The sequence below is a fragment of the Rhipicephalus microplus genome, chromosome 1, assembly GCF_043290135.1.
Source record: "Rhipicephalus microplus isolate Deutch F79 chromosome 1, USDA_Rmic, whole genome shotgun sequence".
NCBI lineage: Eukaryota > Metazoa > Arthropoda > Arachnida > Ixodida > Ixodidae > Rhipicephalus > Rhipicephalus microplus.
In genome coordinates this window covers 152,915,076-152,921,929 of record NC_134700.1, presented here as the reverse complement: position 1 = coordinate 152,921,929, position 6,854 = coordinate 152,915,076, and the positions used below count along the sequence as shown (strand labels likewise).

General features: G+C 48.4%; 1 non-coding gene across 1 annotated transcript; it reads left to right on the top strand.

Annotated features, from left to right (window-relative positions):
• The first annotated feature begins 5,235 nt into the window (after positions 1-5,235).
• On the top strand, positions 5,236-5,308 carry TRNAT-UGU (transfer RNA threonine (anticodon UGU)). Its single transcript has one exon. It is a non-coding gene; the product is annotated as a tRNA-Thr (tRNA).
• Positions 5,309-6,854: the final 1,546 nt, after the last annotated feature.

Genomic DNA, 6,854 nt, shown 5'->3' with positions numbered 1-6,854 from the left:
CGCTACTCCACGACTAGCCTGGCATGTTAAGGAATAAAGAAGAATCAAGGTACTCCACTCGACCGAGACATTTGCCCGCAAGCAGCGTAAGCGATGCAGAAAGGGGGTTGTGGACGAAAATATTGCTTCGGCAAGCGGTGACGTCAAGTGAAGCGAAAGGCAAGTAAACGACTCTGCGGCTCATGAAAATGTCGGAAGGTGTAAACATTACCGTAGCATCGTTATGGTCATCGCAGCAAATAGGGACAACGGCAAGAGAGGCTGGCGGAATTTCAGTGTCCTCATGCAAGACAAGTTTTGGCGACCGCTCAAGAGTTCTGTGCAAAGGTTCATCACACAGGTGCGAAAATTAAACGTCAGCGCGTGCGCAGTCGATGATGGCATGATGATGTGACAGAAAGTCCCACCCGAGGATTACGTCATGCGAGCACACCGAAAGGACGATAAACTCGACAACGCACATAGAGCCTTGGATGAATATGCGGGCCGTACAGGTCCCGAGAGGTCGAACTGGGGAGTGCTAGCCGTACAAAGCGATAGTTCAGAGAGCAGCGCGGTCACTTTGCGTAGGGAGCGGCAGGGCTGGGCGGCTATAACAGAAACGGCAGCACCTGTGTCGACGAGGGCAAAATAGAAACACCATTGACAGATATGGTGACGACGTTAGCAGGTGAAGTGCGAGCACTTGAGCATTTTGACGACGGCACAGTTCGTGCCTCTGGAACTGCGGCGTTCAGTTTTCCCGGTTGGAGGAAGCAGGTCGGGGACGCATAGGGGACAGTGATCGCCTGCGAGGAGACGGGGAGCGGAGAGAGTGAGTCCGAGACGGGGGTTGGCGTGACTGAGACTCAGGAAGGTTACTGTAGCCGTACTGTGGTGAGGGATAGGGAGCAGGTGAGTGCATGGGCTGTGGGTCATAAGATAACGGCCGAGTAGCGTCGTGGAGTGGTTGGAAGCGGCGGCGACAATATCATGCCACGTGTCCTGGAGTACCGCAGGTGTAGCAGATCGGTCAATTGTCAGAAGCGTGACAGGAATTGTTGACTCGTGGTGCGGCCCAAGGGGTCAAAAGAGGGGTGGACGGGGAGCAACTGAAGCCATAGGTGGCAAATGCTGCTCGTGGGGTCTGCATCGTACCACCTGGGCATACGTAAGAGGCTCGGCAACGGGCTGCATAGCCGGCGCAGGGGAGCAGGCATGACCACAAGCTGCTGGTGGGCAGTGACGGGAGCAGCCTGAGCTACCTCTTCAGTAATAACGTCGCGGAGTGGTGAGGGCAGACGAGAGGATGGCGGCTGCTGCGTGAAGGGAATCAATGACAGTTACTGAGCTACTTCTTCACGCACAAAGTCTTTAATCTCTTGCAGGGTTGGTGAGGGATCGGAAACAGAAGTAAGGCTGGAGAGCGAGTCGGCATGGGAGGAAACTGGCCTAGTCAGGGCGCGCTGCTTCCTCAACTCGTCGAAACTTTGACATAAACTGACAAGTTCCGCAACGGGGGCCGGATTACGGGCCAGGAGCATCTGAAATGCACCGTCATTTATCCCTTTGAGGACGTGCTGAATCTTCTCCGACTCGGGCATGGCGGTGTTCACACAGTTGCAAAGACCAATAATGTGTTCGATGTAACTAAAGAACGATTCCGAAGGCTTCTGTGCGCGAGTCCGCAAACGTTGTTCGGCTCTGGACTTGTGGACAGCGGGTCAGCCAAACACGTCAGCAAACGACGTTTTGAAGATGGACCACTTCGCAATGTTGTTTTTGTGGTTGTTGTACCACATTTGGGCCACGTCAATAAGGTAAATTATGACGTTAGTCAACTTCTCCGCTTCAACCCCCTTGTTGTTTGCGCTCACCAGTTCGTAGTTGGTGAACCAGTCTTCCACGACAGTCTTATCAGCTTCATTAAAGACCTAAGGCTCTCGCAAACGAAGACGCCGGGTTGCTGGAGGATGTAGTGGAAGAGCCAGGTTGCATGTTGTTGCGGGTCATGATGGGAGGTAGCGTTCGGTTGCGGAGCGCCAGGTTTAGGCGACGGCAAATGGCAGCACCCAGGTTCAGGCGATGGGGAACGTCAGCACCCTCCACCAACTGAAAAGGGGTTTATTGCCGTGTGCTGCGATGGTGGCCCTACGATGAAAACATGATCGCGACAGAGCAATGGTCAAGATGATGCCGGCGACGATCAGCACGAGCCGAACTAGCGAAGCCAAGAACCAAGTACCCAAGCGGTGGTGATGTTGCTTGCCAACGATGCGTTTTCTTCTTTACACATGTTTCTTATAACAGGATGTGAATGGATGACGAAGGTATGTTACTGGTGAAAACATGAGAAACATGATATGCGTGTAATGTAACAACTTCACCACATGTTACGCTCATGATGCACTCGCAGCCGTTTCGCTGGCTTCACAAGTACAAAACTCGGTATTACGCGACCCGAATGGGCCGCATAGGTAAATGACACATCTAAACCTGATAATGACGTCATGCGTGTCATGAAACAACATGACTACATGCCACACTCATGATGTGATCACGGTCGTTTCACTAGCTTCACATATGTCAGATTTGGTATTACGTGGCATCAATTGATGACGAAGGTATATGACTGGTGCAAACATGATAATCATGAGATGCGTGTCATGTGAGAACATCACTACATGCCAGAGTCAAGGTGCCAATACATTTAGGTGTGACGTGATGCGCGTGCTCGCCGGCATTTATTTCGTCGCGTCACGCCGGCGTTGCCACGCCAGGCACCGGTCCTTCCATGCATATACTCGCAGGCACATGCCGCGCAGCCTTTGCATGACGCATGCGCATTTCAAGCACGTCCGGCGTCCCTCCATCACAAAAAGAGAGAGACACAGTGTTGTGTGGGTGATGCATTGGCATGAAATGCAGCATGTCACATTTCGGGCTGGTTGCCATTGGGCGGCGCAGCCAGACACTGGTCACGCCGGTTGCGCCAGGCGTCAGACTATAGAGTGCTCGCGTTTTGCTAACGTAGCGTCGTTCTGCCCAGCGTGTGCGTGCGTCAACGCTACATTGGACAATATTAGGCTCTGCATGATGCGCTCGTGGCCGTTTTGCTAGCTCCACATATACCAAATTTGGTGTTACGTGACGTCAATGTATGTCGATAGTATATAACTGGTGCAAACATGATAATCCTGACAAGCGTGTCATGCAAGAACATGACAAGATACCATGCTCATAGCATACTCGCGGCCGTTTCGCTAGCTACACATATACTAAGTTTGGTATAACGTGAAGCCAATAGATGACGAAGGTAAGTGACAATCCAAACATGATAATCGTGACACTGGAGTCATGTACGGCATCATTTACCTCCCCTTCATAACGTTGAGCTGATTTTAAAGTGACATAACAACGTTTCTCATTCATGCTTCTCGTATCATAGATTACCACCGTACGTGAGATCTGCCATTTTTTTAGTGAAGAGTGCTTCCAGCGTTTGGCAAGCCGTTTTATTGCTGCTTCTACCCAGGATTTTCGGGCAGGGAATTGTGATTCACAATGCGGGTAAGCCAAGTGGTGGTAAACAAGGTGGCTCCTTATCTTATTCATTGGCTGCACGCAGGGGAAAACAATTAACGCAAAACGTTCCTTCACCACTGTAATCACTCTACTATATTGTAACGAGAAACTGAAAATATTACGAGGAAATGTTGCATTATAGTACTTATTATCTGACATTGCAGCCGTGAAGATTTTCCATAAAGGCTCTTTGTGAACCTTTTTGCCCTCTGCTGCTTTGCACTGCAAAGCAGGCTATCGCCGAACAGGGGTCCCATAATATTACTCAAATTGTTCATGTTTTTATTCTACTGCAACTGGCCGATGCACTTATGAACGGGAGCGGACAAATTTTTATTGACCAGTCAAGGCATGTGCTGTTTCAAGAAAATCATTTTCTTTCGTCGAAAAAGATTCGCATCCCCGCTGGTCTGTCGAAGCTGCGGCGAGCCCATGTTTGCGACGAATCTTTCTGAATGCTTTAGTTTTGCCGTACTGGAAGCACCCAAGAAACGTTTCCGCATCAGTCTCCGATAAACCTGATCAGCCTTGCTTACGGCAACTTGGAACGTTGGCGGCAGCTTGCAAAGTAGCGACGAATAAAGCAGTGCACTCGAGCTCAGTGGGAAGCTAAGCTTGTAAGCTTGCCCCGCAACTACGAGAGCACCAAGACGTAGCTAGCCAGGTCGGTAGATAATTGATATAAAACGTCATAATACCTGTGGTTCTTCAAAGATTCCTTCATATTAAAAACTAAGTTCATTATACGCTGTTCTTAGTTATTTTACAAAATTTTATTGGATTTTGAAGAAGAAGTTGTGCCTGCAGTGAGCAGCATTGCCAACGCCAGGCTCTCTCGGCTCGTGCTTCAGTTCGCTGCTGTGCCAGTCTCTGCTGGACGGTTCATCACGCTGTCTTGCCGTTGTCGTTAACGACTAATAAATCTCTTCACATTTGGTGGAGGTGCGGGACAGTTGAACTGGGGCGACGACGCCGATGGGTTGGCGTTGTCTGTCTTGACGGGCGGTAGCGTGCGGCTTCGCAGCTCCAGGGTGTAGCGACGGGGATAAACAGCACCCTCCACCAAATGTGAAGAGGTTTATTAGTCGTCACCGAACACGGCAAGACAGCGTGATGAATCGTCCAGCAGAGACCGGCACAGCAGCGAACCGAAGAACGAGCCGAGAGAGCCGGGCGTTGGCGATGCTGCTCGCTGCAGGCACATGTTCTTCTTCACAGAATGATAAAAAAGATTTACTGTTGAGGAAGCCGCCATCAACATAAATGCATTCATGCGGAAACTTGGGAAGTAATGCCTAAAAAAGGTCGCGTGAGATATTAATACATGCACGATAAATATATGTGTTGACCCAGTGCATGCTTGTTAAAACTGATTGTCTTTTTTTACGTTATTTAACAAGTGCTTTGTGTATGACAAGTCATCACGTGAAAGTGCGAGGATGTCGAAGTTGTTTCTCTGTTATAGTGATATATATATATATATATATATATATATATATATATATATATATAATTAATCAGCTGCCCGCTCATAATAAGTTCACGTGCTACGTGACGCCAAACATGCGAATAGGAGTGTTTTTACACTCGTCGCTCGGCTTATAGATGGCACTGTCACTCCTACTTCTAAACTCACATATAAACCCAAAAAAAGTGGATGGAGGGAAGGCCGCTGTGATAGCTCAGTGGTTAGAGCATCGAACGTGTTATTCGAAGGTCGTAGGTTCGACTCCTGCTCACGGCTGGTTATTTTTTCATCCACTTTTCTTTCTTCTTTCTTCTTATTTACATTCCATTGGTTCTAATAACTTCCCCTGTACATTCCTTGGAATTACTGTCTGTTAGATCTCATTAATATTGTGTTAAAACACGGAAAAACGAGCCCTTAGGTATACACTTCTTTCCCTTATTTCATTGAACGAGGGTCTCGTACTGGCAGACTTAGTGGGTTTAGGTTGTATAAAAGGGACAATTAATCAGCGGCCCGCTCATAATAAGTTCACCTGCTACGTGACGCCAAACATGCAAATAGGAGTGTTTTTACACTCGTCGCTCGGCTTATAGATGGCGCTGACTGTCACTCCTACTTCTAAACTCACATATAAACCCAAAAAAAGTGGGTGGAGGGAAGGCCGCTGTGATAGCTCAGTGGTTAGAGCATAGAACGCGTTATTCGAAGGTCGTAGGTTCGATTCCTGCTCACGGCTGGTTATTTTTTCATCCACTTTTCTTTCTTCTTTCTTCCTATTTACATTCCATTGGTTCTAATAACTTCCCCTGTACATTACTTGGCATTACTGTCTGCTAGATCTCATTATTATTGTGTTAAAACACGAAAAAACGAGCCCTTGGGTATACACTTCTTTCCCTTATATATATATATATATATATATATATATATATATATATATATATATATATATATATATATATATATATATATATATAGACGTAGCGAGGAAGGAAGCGCAATGGCCAATGGTGCCGTAGTAAAAGCAGAAGCCAGCAAGCACGACGTACGAGTAAACACTTTTAATAATCACATACGTTTCGGCTGGTGGTAGGCCAGCCGTGGGAAAGTGTTCTTATCACAGCTTTTAGGTGAAGTTCTTCGCGTTTCTGGTACTACACACAAGATGGCGTCTAGCTACCATCCTCAAACAAACGGTCTGACCGAGAGATTTCATCGAACCCTTGCCGACATGATCGCCGTATACATTCAACCGGATCACAGAAACTGGTATAAACTTCTGCCGTTCCTCACTTTCGCCTACAACACCGCTGTTCAGCGCACAACCGGCTACTCACCGTTTTATCTCGCTTACGGACGTTCACCTACTTTCTTTATCGATGTTTCTTTCTTCACCAGCAATGGCCCTCCATCACCATCTTCTTGCGAAGAATATATTTCTCGCCTTGCCCAGTGCCGCCAGCGCACTCGTATGAACACGGAAGCTACGCAACAAGCAAGGAAGGCCGTCTACAACACCTCTCATCGTGTGGTATCATTCCGACCGGGTGACGAGGTGCTGCTATTGACACCAATTCGCACACCTGGTCTCTGCCACAAGTTCCAGCCTCGATTCATCGGCCCATATGTTGTTTTAGAGCAGACTTCACCTGTCAACTATCGTGTGACGCCTCTTGTCGTGCCAACTGACCGCCGTTACCGAAGCACCGAAATTGTACACGTTTCCCGCATGAAGCTTTTCACACGACGTTCCTCGTCACTTTGACTACCCGCCCGCAGCGGCCAGGCGGGCCGCTTCCATGGGGGGGGGGGGGGGGGG